At 40.1% G+C, this 17,226-nt stretch overlaps 1 long non-coding RNA gene across 1 annotated transcript; it reads right to left on the bottom strand.

Annotated features, from left to right (window-relative positions):
* Positions 1-1,050: 1,050 nt before the first annotated feature.
* Positions 1,051-16,690, bottom strand: LOC119873026. The gene is made up of 4 exons (XR_005362957.1): positions 16,510-16,690; positions 3,413-3,897; positions 3,044-3,156; positions 1,051-2,898 (listed from the first exon to the last, which is right to left on the bottom strand). It is a non-coding gene; the product is annotated as an uncharacterized LOC119873026 (long non-coding RNA).
* Between the last annotated feature and the right edge of the window lie 536 nt (positions 16,691-17,226).

Consider the following 17,226-nt stretch of genomic DNA (forward strand, 5'->3'; position numbering starts at 1 on the left):
GAGATGATGAAGAAAGGCCGGACTTCAGTATCTCCATAATGAGTGCATCCTATACTGGATGAGGTCTGATTTCCTCCAGGTCGGGGGTGAGGGAAGGTAGTGATCCTTGAGTCTCATGGGCTCCAGGCAGGTGGGCAGTACGGAGGCTTCTGCCCCTTTGCACAAAGCTCTGACATGCTACCTCTCCCATCAAATCATCTGTGTATGAGTCAGACATCTTTGTCTCATTCATCACCTCAGCTTTTACAAAACTGAAATTTATAGAAATTTAAAAATTTATAGAAATAAAAGTAGAGCAGAAGCAGAAATGCCAGAGATCACACACCACATACAGATTCATCAATGAAGGGGTGGAATGATCACTTCCCCCTTGGTCTCCCGTGAGCCCCTCCCCACCATGACTCCTTCTTCTCTTCTCTATTCTGTTTTTATTGAATGTATTACCACATGACACATCATCTCTTTCACTGTTGGTTGTTTTCTGTACACTATCTCTTCTTGACTAAAATGGAAATTCATGGGAGCCGGGACTTTGGGCTTGCTTCATGTTCTTACCCACCGTGTAATAGGTGCTCAATAATATAAAAAAATAAATGAATTTCAACTCACTCCTGATTTCTTGCTTATTGGACATCACCAATCTTTCCCTCTTGTTCTTTCCCTTGAATCTCCGTCACCTACTAGGCTGGTATCATCACTGCCTTCCTCCCTGAGATAAAAAGGTAATTTAAAAACAAAAGAAAGAAAAAGGGAGAAAGAAGAAACTAGTAGAAAATTAAGCATAAAGCTATTCAAGTCAGCATTATCATCTTTATACATTGCAGTTGATGCCTGGACACTCTATAGATCTTACAACTTGCGTTTTAATTTGGGGCACACTTTTATAGCATCTACCATGGTAAGGACAGAACAGGATTTTAACGGCCGAGGGCAGTTTGCACATTAGTTTGCAAAATTGCCAATTTCTAATATATTACAGGGAAACAGAAAAGACTGAAACATATTTGCAATGAGTCAAATATAGATTTTATTTTTAAAAACATACTTTGATTAATTTCAGGTACCTAATTATCTCCTCAATTTAACAACTATGTCTGTTTCAATGACAGCTTTTAAAAAATATTTGACTCCAATAAACCTCCCCTAAAAACTTGTTATGCTATTAATTTGATAATATTTTTTAATGGAATGTTCATTTGGTAAAGAAAGCCCCGTACATATCGTAAAAAGTTGATCCCTTCAAAAATGAAATACAAAATAATACTTGACTATCCCTGTAGTCGAGTATACTGGACTAAAAATGGCTATGCTTAGCATTCACCGCACCATCTACTCTGATGGCCTTGGATGCCTGTCTGAGGCTGGGGATTGGATACAAAGCCCCATGGCCATGTGAGCTCCAGCTATGTGGTCCATCCTCAGTGCAATGCAAGCTCATACAAAAATAAAACTTGAGAAACTCAGGGTTTTGCCATTGCCTTCATGTTTTTGATAGTGATGACAAAGATGGGTGTAACGTGTAGATACGTCTTCTTTTCCTTAAATGATCGTTTATTCATCAGCAACAGAAGATGAAAAAGGAAGAGTGACAAAGAACAAATGGATTTCCCCATATTTAAGGTGTAGTATGTGAAATGTTGGCCCTAGAGTCAGAAGGTCTAGATTCTCAGCCTATTTTGTCAGTGACGGGTCTGTTCAAGGCCCCATATCTATATTGATACACTGAGAAGCGGGGTCCAATATTGGTACTCAATCAATTTACAAAGGTAAAGAGCATAGCTGTGGACCAAGTTTTGGACTTGTTGGAAATTCAAGCCAGCAAGCACTTTTCCAATGGATGTTCTATGCCAGGCCAGTAGTATCATATTTCCCCTGGGGAGTGGACTTAAAATACATGCTTACGTGTATGCCCACACAGGCACACACAGTAGTGACCGCCCACAGGAGGGTTATGAACCTTGAGATACTTTCGATTGGAAATACAATATCACATAGAAGAAAAGAAATGGAGATGTTTTGGACTCAGATCTCAATGCCACCCTTTGCCCTATGTGATTGTGGGTGAGTCCTTTAGTCTCCTTGACCGGCTGAGTCTGCATCTGAAGATTGGCAGTTCAGACCTGTGCATCATGCGGTAGTGACAGAGCCTAAGATGGTCTATTTAAATAGACCATCAAATGGGTCCAGGCACACACACTTGGTGCTCAGGGAAGGTCGGCTGTGATCGCCATGACCACACTGATGACGGTGGGGACAAAAGGGGCCAGTTGTAGCGTTCCATAAATAGGTTTCACAGGACAATAGGAAATTTCAGCTCAGAAGCTGTAAGTCAGGGGCCTGAAGGCTATGAGTCACCACTTTGCTTCGTGCCTGTCAGTTCATTTTTGAGAATCCACAGAAATAGAAATGTTCTATCAGACCAACTTGGATTGCCATCTGGCCCACACATTTTCCTGGCACGGCCCGAAGGCCAGCACTGCTATTCTCCCCTCCAAGCAAAACCCCAAGTTTAGCAGAACAAAATCTGGTGCTGAAATGCATCAAGCACAGCATCGGTTAATTATCACGATTAGCATATTAGTAGTAGCTCTGGGGCAATTAATATGAATAATAATTGAATCTGGGCTATAGTAGTTAAAATAACTACTAGTTATGTTAATATAAACTGCTAGTAAACTATTTAACAGACCAGCAACACCGACAGGGAATATTTTACACTTTTTAAATGGCTTTTACATTCATTAGCTTGTTGAGTCTTCTTTTGGTTATATTATTATCCTTAGTGTCTCTTTAGGGAAACTGAGGTTTCAGGCAATTGAGACTTAGCCCAGGTGACAAGCTGATATGCTAAAGTCTGGAATTGGAAAGTCTGTCTTCTGGCTACTTGTGTAGCAAGGCCTGGAGATTGAGAGAGGAAAGATAAATTCATGAAATAAAAAGCATTGCTTGGCTCAACCACTGGGTACCCCAGGATGCCAGGGCAGGAGAGAGCTCAGTGTTCATCAAATGCAACTTTCTCCTACAAATGCGGAAAATGACTTACCTCCAATGAATAATCTATGACACAGATTCCAAATTGATTTTTTTTTATTTCAGTTCCTTTATGAGGTCCCAGTCTTGAATTCTAAAAGTGATCTTTTTAAAAATTTCTGTGAGCTGAAAATCAAATAATTAAGTTTTTTTTTTTCAAATAATTAAGTTTGTTAACGGTGCATATTAAATTATCAATTTAGCTCTAAACCACGGTCAAATGCTGCATTTCCAAAAATGTGTCCCATTGAACTCTAATTCAGTAACGTAGTATTAACTATTGTGGAAAAAGAGGATTTCTTGGTCAATTACATTGACATATTCTGGGTTAAAACATGAATTAAACAGATACATTTTTATTGCTGACCTTTTTGTTTTTTACCTTAAATATGCAAATAGTGTGCTGTGTTCCCATCCATCTTTGACCGTGAAATCCTTTGCATTCAGAAAATCTCTTGAGACTCATATCCAAAAGATCAGTTTGGGACACTTTGGCGCAGTGGCATTTTTTGCCGGGTTTTGGTGCATTTGCTTTGTAGCAGTTATTCCTGATATATAAAAGCCTGCTGGGTTTACTTCTCAGTCTCTGGCCAACTTATAGAGGGTTGAAGTCCCTAAAAATATGAACTGCAGATATAAGGGAAGCCTTCCCAATCTTATTTCATTCTAACTTCAATGACTTTCCAGGTAATTAAATCCACTCTATATGTACAAGTTCCAAACCTTATTGGTGGCCCTAAACCTCCTCATCAGTGACACTCGTCTTCCAGGGCTGTGTACTGAGTGCCTACGACGTGCCAGTTTTCACACACTTGCTTGTTATTTTAGGCTCCTACTTCTGGATTGGGGCTTCCTGTGGTGAGGCACCTGAGAAGAAAACATGCACAGAAGGGTGAGTATTTATAGGTTTGGGGTTCTGAATTAGACAGTTGCACTTGCACAGATAATCACTAACAATAGTCGTAATCCCTGAGTGTGATCACATTAAATGAGAAGTGACCTCAGCCGTTCCTTCCAGGTGGCCTCGATAATAGACCTACCAGAAAAGAGAAAAGACAAACCAACAATGAGGGCCTTTGGTATGAACAGAACTTTTTATAATAAAGAATATTAAGAATAACAGAAAAGAAATGAGAAAAGTACAGGATATTAGGCCCACAGCTTGGTAATGTTTACTGTTCTCAGAGACACATTTGTTTTACTATTAACCCTTCAAATTCATAGGCTTTGAAATTGAGGAGTTCCTTCTGATTTAAAACTTGACTTCAGCTGTGTGTGTCCTAGAAATCTGATGGTTTCTCTGTTTGCTTTCTTATAATTTTTTAGGAAAAAAGTTGACTTCGAAAATTCCATAAGAATAAAGAGTTATAGGGTGGTTTGGGGTATGTGGTCATTCTGACTTAAAATACTAAACATTTCAATATTTGTTTTAAATATCCAATTCAGCATAGAAGCTCCTTGTTTGCTCCATTTTGAAAACAAAAACAAAGACAAAAAACAAAACAAAACAAAACAAAACAAAAACCGGCCAAAGTACTAAGTTTGAAAAAGTGTCCAATGAAACTGTAACTTTCTTTCTCAAAGACCTACACATATGGATTTTTTACTTTGCACTTAAGACCACATTTTTAAAGGCTGTTACTCCCCTAGCCTTGTCTTTGAATATGTAAAACTCTGCATGCATCTAATAGGTCCTTCAATTGTCCACTTGCACCTTCAAATTATGGGACAAGTGGCCAATTGGGCCTGCAATTGGCTAATTGCACTGACAATTAGCCAATTGTGGGTATAATTAGCTGCATGTAGAATTAATCATATGCACAGAGTGGGCGGCCACTCTTTGAAAACATAGAACTAAATGTGTTCTAGATGCACATCTGTACCCAGGCACAAAGGGGACACAGGCGAGGATCCTTGATGAATCACTCTTAAGAGAATCATTAAAACAAATTTGGTGCTTGGTTACAAAGACACCATGATTAAACCCTGAACATCCAGTCTACTTGCTTTCTCTACCAGGAGCTCAGCGTGGACAAGGCAAAGAAGGTCCCAGCATTAAAAACTGATTCTTCTGACTGAAGGCCTTTGCAACAAGGTATCCTGTCTGCTGCTACCCTTACTTTAGATTTTTAAACTAAATCTTTGGGTTTATGATACAGTTGGTGAGTTGCCTCAGGCAGACTCTGTAACTAGAGTCCTCAGTCAGGAACCTGACTCCTTTTGGTCCACAGTGTAAAATGTTATCATCTTCTTTATCTCTAACACCCAAGCTTCCCAAGCTGGTGTGTGCATATTCCTAAAAATAATTTTAAATTCTAAACTAAACAACAGAAAAATTTGAAAGCAGTTAAAGTCGTGCTGATCAAAATCCTATCGGTTCATTTATTTACTTCCCTATAACCCCATTTCCTCGTCTTTAAGGACAAACTAATATGGATCAATGATAACTACTTCAGAGGTGTTTTGTTTTGTTTTGGAATTAAATATGGTCATTGAGAATTATATAATGAAAAAGAGAACGTGAGAGAGAGAAGAAGAGAGAGAGAAAGAGAGTGAGATGCTGGAATCCAACACTCAATAAATCAAGATACTAACATATGAAAACCTCTAAGGTTTCCTGCTATAAAGAATTTTTCCTTTATCTCAGCATTTTACCAAACAAACTTGACCAAAGGCCAGTCTTTTCAGGTAATACCTGTTACTTGGTGATGGGAAATGCCACTCTAGATCGAATAGCCAGTTGATTATCAAACAAAATCCAGGGATTTTGGCTACTTCCTATCCCTCCTCATGAGCCTCAAACTTCACTTCAACTCTCATCTTCCACTTAGGGAAGAACCTTTTAGAAATCCATCAGTACTGCAGGCAAGTCCATCCACTGAGCTTTCCCACACTGCTGCCCCTCCCCAAGGTTTCAAATAACCACCACCCATATGAAACAAAGGCCATGTGAAATGGACAGGGGCATTCCCAATGTTAGAGATGTTGAGGAGTAAGAACCATGAATGATAGAACACTTCCTAAACATGCAGACATGCTTTCTGATAATGAGGGAGACATTTGTTTTCTTCCTAGTTTCTAAATGCTATTAGATTTTAAAACACATCCTTGTTTAACTACAGAAATTCCATACATGTCATATCTATGTCTAGGAAGGAAGGAAGAAAAGAAGGGAGTAGAGAAAGCACTTACCCTTGCGTCAGATAGTTTTATAGGTGTTACCTTATTTTCTCCTCAAAATAATGATATCGAATATGAATAATAACTGTCTCATTTTGGGGGTGAGATTACTGAGCCTCGGGGAAGTTAAATGATTTTCCTAAGGTTATACAGTAGCAAGCAAAAGGTTTAAGATTCCCAAACTCACATCTCCAAATCTTCTTTGGAACAAATTCTTTAAATATAAACCATGTAGTCATAGACATATGAGAAAATATTATGATCATTATATTTCATGTTCAAATGCATGTGAAACAGTCATTCAAGTGTGTGTGTCTGAACACATACATCTGTATTTGTGATCTTCTTTTTTTTATTTATTTATTTATAATAGTCACAGAGAGAGAGAGAGAGAGAGAGAGAGAGAGGCAGAGACACAGGCAGAGTGAGAAGCAGGCTCCATGCACCGGGAGCCCGATGTGGGATTCGATCCCGGGTCTCCAGGATCGCGCCCTGGGCCAAAGGCAGGCGCTAACCCGCTGCACCACCCAGGGATCCCTGTATTTGTGATCTTCTACATAAATACTCATTTGTATTAAGAAATTCTATGAATGGTAATCTGATGCTAAGAGAAGTAAACTTTGCCTTGTCTTCTAATTGAACTGAGCCTAAATTCTGGATTTACAGATCAATGTTTTCATTCCTAAAAGACCTCAGTGTTAGTCAAGGCCAGAATCTCTATGCCACTGCAGATCCCCAACAATAGTGTAGAAGAAAGGACTCATTCATTGAACATGCTCTTCTAGTTAGAATAAACAGACACATCTCACCCACAAGCAAGGTGATCTAATGCTTCCCATTATATATTTCTTAGTGGTTTACAAAGCACTCTTGTAGATATAGATAAATTCATTATCCAAAATCCAACGAAGACATCACTGTTGTCATTAATTATAATCCAGTAACCAGGTCCCATGAGTCATCCAGTATTGGAATTCAAAGAACCTTTAATGTCAGTGTCCTGGTTCCCCATGGCAGCCAGGGCTTGACCTTCCTTATCTGTAGATCACTCATCTTGAGGCCACAATTCACCACAGCACAGCCAGGAAACCAAAAGAGTTTCTTAGGAGACTGAAAGACTTAGTCCTGCACTCTGGTCTCCATTCAGTACCAATAAATATGATAAGAATCACTTGGTTTTAAGTTTACTTAAAAGGATATATGACAAAGTGTTATATATATGTCTCATCAAAGTGTTATTACTTACAGAATTGGCTGTTAAGAGGCCAAACAGAAAGAGAAAGAAGAAAAAAATGTTTAAAGAAATTAATAAACTTAAGAAAGATGAATCATGGCATTCTGGGGGCATGGGTGTAAGGACAAATAGTCCCACAGATCTCAAGGTCATGATTGTTTACTCAAGTGGTAGTGCTATATACAAAACGAAAGTTGGGGAATAATTAAATAGTTCTGAATATGCACTAGAAAATTTTACTGCCATGTTTACAATAAAGCAAACAAACAAAAAATTGAGACAATAGAAACAAGTTTGCCTTTGGAGGGAGAAAGGGAAGGAAAGTAACCCCCCTTTCTTTGAAGGCTGAGAGATCCTACAGGTTATTTCCTCCAGTTACCATTAAAAACCTTTCACATCTGTTTTATCTTGCTTTTATTAATGGAGAGATGAGGTTTAAGAGCAACTCTCATACTTAAAGTCACACTTTGAGTTTCAAACTCAGGGAGGATTTATTCCAAAGCCCATACTGTGAGCTGACTGGACCATCTTTGTATGGGACTCTTCATTTCCTGCACAAGTAAGTTGAGGTTCTGGTATTAGAGATATTGGTGAAGAAGATAGGAACCTATTAACTGTGCGCACACAGTCACCTGCAGAGCCAGTCGCACACCCAGGGCCCTTCCTTCACTGCCCATGTGGCTGCAACCCTCTTCCCCCTAGTGCCTAAAGAGAGGTCACAGGCTGGCGTTTACACCCTGACCCCCTAACTGAGTATCTGTAGCAGGCAGACCCAGAGCATTAACGAAAGGTTGCTTTTTTGTATTTATAAAGAATAACAGCTACATGCCACTAATGCAGTGCCATTTCATTTAATGACATCCAGCTCTGAGTGATTTAATTATTCTTTTAGTCACTGAAACATTCATCATAGTTTTCCAGCGGCTCCAAGAGAGCCCACTTGCCTCTTGAATCCATTAACGTAGAGACTGCGAGCTGGCCTCCCCTTGGAAATCCATTCAGTTGTGAATCTGGGGAAAAAGGACTGATACCTTTCAAAGAGTCATTTATGGTTTTGTCATGGATTTTTAAAAGCTTCATTATGTTGCTACTGTGGGTCCTACTATGTTCCGGGTTCTTGCATTGGGCTATTCTTCTTAAATGTTTTCATCAATTATCACGAAAACCAAGAAGGCAGGAAGCTTTATTCCCATTCTACAGGTGAGAAAACAAAGTGCCAGAGACTTCAAGTGGGTTCACCAAGGCCACACATCTAGCTATGATCTGAACATGGGTTTGCCCAAAACTTTTACCAGGGACATAAGAGGTGTAGATAATTGTAAGAACCCTGATAATAGTTGCTAATGGAACCGTGTATACCAGACATTTCACATTCATTATCTGTATGAATCCTTCAAATAACCTAGCGAGTTCGACTTCCTTAATATCAAATAAATAACCAGACCCAGGGAAGTTGAGTGATGTGCTAAGGATCACAAAGAAAAAGTACAGAACCAGGGCTCATTTTGGGGTCTAACTTCAAAGTAATTGTAAATTCCTCATGCTGTGCATTGGCATTAATAGAATCAGGATCAAATTCTTCACTGGTGATTGTAGAGATTAGTCAGTGCGCAAAGATTACCCCCTTCATTTGGCAAAAGGGCTTGATCCTTAGTTTATTGGGTTTTTGTGATGTTTCAAATAAGATTGGGTTTTTGTGATATTTCAAATATGTTTATGACACGTGCATAGCATATAATATGATGAATGTATAACTATGGGTAAACGGTGGCATCTAAAACATTAGGCTGCCATGAGTCAGCATGGCAAAGACTCAGATGTAATTTTTAGACGGAAGTGAGCTACAGTAGTAACTCTTTCCACCTGGACTCCATTCTACTCCTGCTGACTGCAATATTTCTCAAAGCTTAAAATAATCATACTCTACAGCATTGGAATTGCATTTTAGGAATTTATTCTAAGCAAAGGATCTGAGAGATGCCACATATTACATGAGGATGGTCATTGCTAGGAAAAAAAAATACCCTCAAACTGGGAACATCCTACAGATGGTGATTGTTATGTAAATTATAGTGTATTTATTCAATTGCATCCCACGAATGATCCTTAAGAATGATACATATGTGTACAGACACATGCATATGCACAAGTATACATATATAGACAAAGAACAAAAGAATACCCCAAAACAATTTAACAGTGGATTCAGGTTGGCTGAGGAGGGAGATCATAGATGTGTTTGCAATTTTGTGTGTGTGTCTCTGGGTTTGCCTGCTATAGATACTCAGGTGGTCAGGGTGTAAACTCCAGCCTATGACCTCTCTTTAGGCTCTGGGGGGAAGGGGGTTGCACACACAAAATGCATGTGTGTGTTTATTAAGCTTCTTTCTGTTTGCCAAGTTTTCCTTATTGAGTATGACTTTTTTTTAGTAATTCACAAATAAAGGGCCATGTCTGAATACCCTGTGGCATACTCGAGCCTGCTCCTAACCAGAAGCATTGTTATAATTCAAGCAAACGTCCTGAAACACCTGTCTGTCTTCATAGACCTGGTGAACTGCATAGTCTCCTTGGTAGCAGGGGCTATCTGGTAAATGCTGTCAGCTCTAAATAAAACCGTGATGTCAGTCTCCATAATAAAGTCCAAAGTGTACTTGTCTTAAATATCCACAAGGAGATGGAGGAAAAATCCTTACTTGAGCTGTGAAGATGGCACAGCAATGGTTTTTGTGATAAAACAGGCTTTACCCAAGGACCCTTGGTATAGATAGCATGGCTTTACTTATTCAAACTCTTGGTCGTTGTTTTCTGCTCGATTTTTTTCCAAAAACAGGGTTAATTGACTTTGTGCATAGAACAGGCACCTTCAACCAGTTTAAGAATTAAAGCTTATTTATAACATTAACAATAAAATGAAAGTCTGCAATGTCTGATTACAGTGTTCCTTATATTAATTAAGGCATACTTACGAATGAAAGATTTTGATGTGCTAATTCAGTAAAGTCTTAAAATGATTTATTATATTTTAATCCCAGTAGAGTCTAGGTATATGCCTGTGTATAGATATACACACGCATGTGCACACACACAAACATGTAATACACTTCCAGGCAAAATCTAACAGTTATTCATGTGAATAAAGAAAACCAAATATTGAGCAGTTACTCTATGCACCAGGCATTTTGCCCAGTGCTTTGTAAATATTATTTCTGCCAATATTTACATAAAACTCATAAAACTAAGTTCTGCAGTCACCCCTTCCACAGATGGGACCCTGGTTTGAGAGGTTTTCAACTCCGTGAGACCATGATAAGAACTTTTTTTTTAAAGATTTTATCTATTTATTCATGATAGTCACACAGAGGAGAGAGAGAGAGAGAGAGAGGCAGAGACACAGGCAGAGGGAGAAGCAGGCTCCATGCAGGGAGCCCGACGTGGGATTCGATCCCGGATCTCCAGGATCACGCCCCGGGCCAAAGGCAGGTGCCAAACTGCTGCGCCACCCAGGGATCCCCCATGGTAAGAACTTAACCTTGACTCTTGAGAGTGTATCCCACATGGTTGAGGGCAAACGATTCTAGTTTCTCAAAGCCCATTCCATGCTGCTGAGAACCAGGGAATGAGCTCTCTTACATTGGGGATTCCTACAAATAGGGTCAATTCAAGTATCTCTAGGGGAAAACTCTTTGGTTGGTACAGACATACAAGAGTGACCACTTGCAGAAAATGGAGTCTTAAAACCAGACCTCTCATCCCTTTATGATCTATGCAACAATCTGTATGATGCCAGAATGTTGGAAATATCCCTTCATTTTGCAACATCTTATAGGCAGTGAGACCCTCTCATCCTTGAAGAAGCAGCATGGTCTGCTGGACTTCTCACTGCCCCCGTGCTGATGGTCAGCTTCCCCTTTCACTCATGTCTGTGACTGTGGGCAAGGATCTCTCACTCTCCCTTCCTTCCTTCCTTCCTTCCTTCCTTCCTTCCTTCCTTCCTTCCTTCCTTCCTTCCTTTCTTCCTTCCTTCCTTTCTCTTCCTTCTTTCTTTCTTTCTTTCTTTCTTTCTTTCTTTCTTTCTTTCTTTCTTTCTTTCTTCAGTTTCTTCAGCAGCAAATGAGTCAAGCAAGAGGTCTGGGCTGTGAATGCCGAGCTCTTGTACCCAAGGATCTTGAGACATAAAAGCAATGAGGTTTTATTCCCCCTGGCTTCACACACAGGCACAGGCTCTTAAATGCCTCCATCTGAGATAAGACTATTTGCAAAAAGCTCCAACAGCCTTACCCTCTTACAAGCTAAGCTTTACTTTTTTTTAATTTTTTTTTTAGTTTAGGGTGGTGGCAGGTTTCTCTCTCTCTCTCTCTCTCTCACTTTTTTTTTTTTTTTTTTTTTTTTTTTTTTTTTTAGTGTGGGGGTACTGTTCTGTTTTGCTTTTCCCCAGATTCAGTGAATGCTGTAAGAATTAGAGCTCCATGATTTTCCCTGGAAGCCTTGGTTGGCAGGAGGCCTCTCCCTGGGCTGCTCCGCTCCAAGTCTCACCAGACCCTCGGGCAGACTCCCTGCGTCCACATCCCAAGAGGAGACAGTGGGGAGAAAGGGCCCCAGGTATGGGTGAGCAGAGATCCAGAGGCCCAGCCGCCTAGTCCTGGGGGTCCACCCCTGGCTGCAGGTTCTGAGGGGCGAATCTGTGCTGATCAGGGCATTCATTTGGCTCTATCCCCGCCTCCTCCTCAGTTAACACCCCAGCACACACAATACCAACGAAGGTGATTATCTCTGCTAGCATAATTCCTCCCTAACATCTGCTTTCGCCCATAACACTCCACTAATTTTTCCCTCATTTCATTACACATAATTTTCTTTCAACACAATCTACATGTATTAAGTGGTAATGACTTTCCAGTTAAGAGCAAATCGACACCAAGGGACCCCAGTCCCCCCCACGGTTGCCTGCAGAGCCTGACTCTGGCTATTAGAGATAAATTCCGTACCTCAGGAAGCTGCAGTGAGGTAATCAATCAATTAAGCGGTTAGGACATACATTATCAAACTTCCACAGTGCGGGGGGCAGGGGGCCATGCTGATGTACTCGCCGTGATTTTTTAGGAATTCAAAAAAAAAAGTGAATAAATAAGATCGAGAGCTATTATACAACCAGGCTATAATTTGCCACTCAAAGTCAGGGGCTGGTTTTGTCAGACTTAATGCTGTGGAGTGAATGGGGACGAGCCTGAGGCCTTGGACAAACGTTCTCTGGGCAGAAATCCTGGCTCTGCTGCTGTTTTTTGGTGTGTCCTGGGGCACTCAGGTTGGCGGGCTGGGAGTCTGACATTTGTGTCCTTTATAAAGGAAAAAGAGACACCTGGAATTATAACTCTAACTGCCTCGGTTTGTGGTGGGGATTAGCTAAGATTGTGCATATGGAAGCACCTGGCCCATAACAGACACTCAGGAAACCTTCATTATCTTACTTGTCCTCCTGGGCTGTGGATGGAGGACACGTAAGGTGAGCAGAGATCACCGAAATGCTACCATCAAGCCCTAGAGTTACATTCCTCCTTCCTCCCCCACCCATCATCATCAGTTTTCTCAGGTTCCTTAAGAAAAAGCCAAAATGTACAGAAGCCTGGAATGACATTCAGGATATCACCAGTCCTCACTCATTGGCTTTACATGCTGCCCCCTGTGTGCCCAAAGCTCACTTACCTCATCAGTAAAAACAGACGTATTAATGTTTTATCCACCACTGTAAGGGTCACCGCAAGACTCAGAAGAAACATATATTAAACTGCTCTGAAAATTGTAGATCACAAACAAAATAGGATTTTTAAAAAGTAATATAATTTAGCCTACCAGCATTTTTTTTAAAGAAACTCAAACCATCCTATAAATATCTCATGTGTCTGAAAAGTATATTAAACGTTGCCCACACAGTTCAAAAGACAAATTAGTTGCAAAAGCAGAGGAAGAAAAAAAAAAACACTAGGTAGATGTGGCACTATAAAAATAAAATATTTGTGAAATAAATAAAATAAATGGACAAAATATTTTTATCATATGTGTCAACCAATAATATACAAATATGCTTATATGACACATAATATTACATTCTCATAAATCAGTAAAAAGGAGAAAGGAAAAATAAAATAAAATAGTAGCTATAATAATAAGGTGAACAAGGCTTACTACTTGCCAAGTCATCCTAAAAGCTTCATGTATTTTATTTAACAAGAAAATAAAACATCCAAGTAAAAATAAACAAATGAAAAAAGGAACACTAAAATAACATATGAAAATATTAAATTTCCTTAGAGTCAAAGAAATGTGAGGTGACATCAAGGAGATACAATTTTTCATGTATCAAATTAATAAGGTTTGAAAAACAGACTTCTCTGGTGCTGAGGCTCCAGGGACAGAGGTGTTTTCTATAATGTTGGTGGAATGAAGATCGGCAAAAACAAATAAACAAACATTACTTTTTGAGGAGGCAAATTTCAATGTGTCTCAAAAGCTTGCCATGTGCCTACCCATTGACCCACCAATTATATTGCTTTGGAATTTATCCTTAAAAAAAATCAGGGATATTAACAAATTTTTAACACAAAGATGTTCATTGCATTGTTGTTTATGTTTTCAAAGATTTTATTTATTTATTTATTTATTTATTTATTTATTTATTTATTTGAGAGACAGAGACAGAGAATACCAGCGGAGGGAAGGGGCCACCGAGAGGGAGAAGAAGGCTCCCAGCTGAGCGGGGAGCCAGATATGGGACTCAATCCCAGGACCCTGAGATCATGGCCTGAGCTGAAGGCAGACGCTTAACTGCCTGAGGCCCCCTAGGCTCTCCGGGTTATTGTTTATAATGGTAAAATATTGGAAGCGACAGAGTCCAGTTCTGGGGGCTTCACTGAATAGCATTTACTGAGAAATTACTCAGTGCCAGGCCTTAGTCCAACTTCTGTGGCCGTTGCAATGAATATGGTAGGCCAGGTTCCCATTCTCATAGGTCTCCAAGGAGACCTAAACTGAACGAGCTATGGTATAGGAACAAGATGGACTATTGTGAGTTCATTTATTCAAGTTACTTTTCTGGAGTCTGCTGTGTTCCAGGTACTGTTCTGAACCCAGAGGATATGACAGTGTACAAGGTGACGAATCTCTGTGCCCACAGAGCTTACATTCTAATTGGCAAGATCAGAAATGTATAATTAAACATTATGTTGCAGAAGTATATTTAATGATGCGGGGGGGGGGGAAACACGTTATAAGAAGTGAAAATGGTTATATGACAGGGCACGCAGTGTGAAGCCATTTGTATAAATAAGAAAAATTATTCACACATATGCATTTCTAAAATATTAGAAGGATATACACCAATTTCTAGACAGTAAATATTTCCAGATATTTTTTTCCTAAATTTTCTGCATGTGGAGATATGAAAAACAACAACAACAACCAAACAAACTAGAATTTAAAGCCAAGACTGCTGATACCCAGGGCAGGTTCATGCTCAAGCTATTGATTACATTAAAAACTCAGTTGCTCTCTCCATAGTGGCAGCCTCAAGATTTGATTTCTTAACAATGAGGAGCATTAAAATAAAATGAGTGCTGGCTTGTTTTCTAAATTTTGTTTCTCCTGACAAAGAAGAGTTCAGTCCTAGGCTCTGGAAGGAGAGGACCTTGGAAATGATCTCCAGCAACAGTGGAGGAAATTGAAGTCTCCACGGGCTAGGAGACTTGCCCTAGGAGGTAGAGCAGGACCTGAGCCCTGTTCGACCCATACTGACTTCACTTTACAGCGTCACTGTCTCAAGATGATGGAGAACACCAGGAGTAGAACAACTACTGCTCAAAATTATTATCCATTCCACGAAAGAGTCTACTTCTAAGCAAAAGCAGGACAAAGTTGAGTAAACTCTTGCTTCATCCCCTTAGAATAGTTGGAGCTCCTGGGTCCCGCATGCTGGCAGAGGGAAGATGAGAGCCTGTAGGCTGTAGGAACTTTTTCCATGATTGAGGTAGTTTATTTCCAAATGAAAATTATTCAAGCCCTGTATGGAGCAAGATGGTGTTGTAGAAATTAGTCATTTGAGTTACCTGGAAAGCAGCAAGTTACAGAATGTCCTCTTCCTTGTCAATGATATTAGGGTAATTGTTTAGGATAATTATTAGGATGTCACTCAGGGCACATTGTAGTTCCCAGAGCCCATCCACATGCCCCTTGCCTGTGATCTTCTCGTGGATCATGATACGTCAATGTTGTGCCCAGTTTCTAGGCGAGCACATCAAGACTCTGATAACCCAAATAGCGAACCTATAGTTACATCTCAGAAATGGAGCAGAGCCTAAACAAACCATGGACACTAAGTCACGGTACTTTCTTGTGGGAAAGAATGGGGAAAGGCTTTTTAGCATAGGTTTTGAACTCAAAACTCTTGTCAGAAATTTGGAGACATGGTACAAAAGCAAATAGAGAAGTTATTATGCTGCTCCCCCTCTTTTTTTTTTTTGCTTTTTGCTTCTGCCTTTTTAATGAACCCCAAGAAACCCACTGTATATATTCCAAAACTCCAGCTGTCTGTTATATCTGTCTTCTAAACCTTTCACCTTGTTTGGTTCTTGAACAAAAAAAGTCCTGACTCAGCTACATCTTCATGCCAAACAGGATTTTAATTTTTTTAAGAAGTAAATTTGAACGGGACAACGTGGGAGCTCCAAAGAACAGTAGCTTATGAAAACCAAAGCATTTGTTTATCTGGACATTTGTTTTAAGACAAAAGTGAAAAAAAGCACTGGGCTGAACAGATCAGTAGAGGCTTCAGGCTATTTCCAAGGACACCATAAGACCGGGCAAGATGAAACGTGAATAGAAAACATGCCAGATGCACACGGCACAGATACAACTTTCTGTGGCATGCTGATTTGGTTATTTCTATTTTTCCTCGGACGCTAAAGCAACCCCCCCAACACTCTATGGAGCTGGAAAATAGAGTCGTACGCGAAGTGATTAAGAACACCCTTTGCACCACGCCAGTCCTGACGCTTCTACCCCAGGGGGCTCACCATGCCTGGCTTCTCATCCTGGACTTTCCTCTGGGCTGAGATCCATATCACAAATGTGTCAGAGAAGAATGCCGTCTGGGTGGCTAGGAGTACAATCATATTTTCTCCCATTCCGTCCTCCCATTTAACCACTAGTTTTCTTGCCCTCCCCCCTCCACTCCCCATTGCAAGATGTCTGGCACCCAACGTCTGGCATGAAATCTTACGGATCCACATTTTCCGCAGGGCTGTGACAACAGGTTTCAACTTGACTCGCCATCCCTGGGAACACGAAGTTTCATTTGTTTGTTTCCGAGGACAAGGAGGGTTGTAGCTCTTGGTGCTGGAAAGAGGCGTCTTAACATTTGATTAGATTTTTCTAAAGAGAAGATGAATTCATCTGTCATGGATTATTTAAGAAAAGTATTTTTATTGTATTATATGCTATAAAAGCACATTCCGCATGTGCACGTCATGCCATCGCTTTGTTTTCAAGTTACTGTTAGCCTCGAGAATATCCACTGGCAGAAACCTGCACTCAGCGCCCTAAAATGTTAGCAACAAAAGGATGTGGGGAATCACGTCATCTGTAAATTGTGGTGTCTCTATTCAATATACCATACCTGATTTTACGTGCTGGGGAAAATGATGCCAGAAAGGAAAAGTGGTTTGTTCAACGTGAGAGCTGGTTCATGACAACATTGGAATCCCTAAACCTGAGCCAGGACTTCTGATCAT

Source organism: Canis lupus, chromosome 8 (genome assembly GCF_011100685.1).
Source record: "Canis lupus familiaris isolate Mischka breed German Shepherd chromosome 8, alternate assembly UU_Cfam_GSD_1.0, whole genome shotgun sequence".
In the NCBI taxonomy this organism is placed as follows: domain Eukaryota; kingdom Metazoa; phylum Chordata; class Mammalia; order Carnivora; family Canidae; genus Canis; species Canis lupus.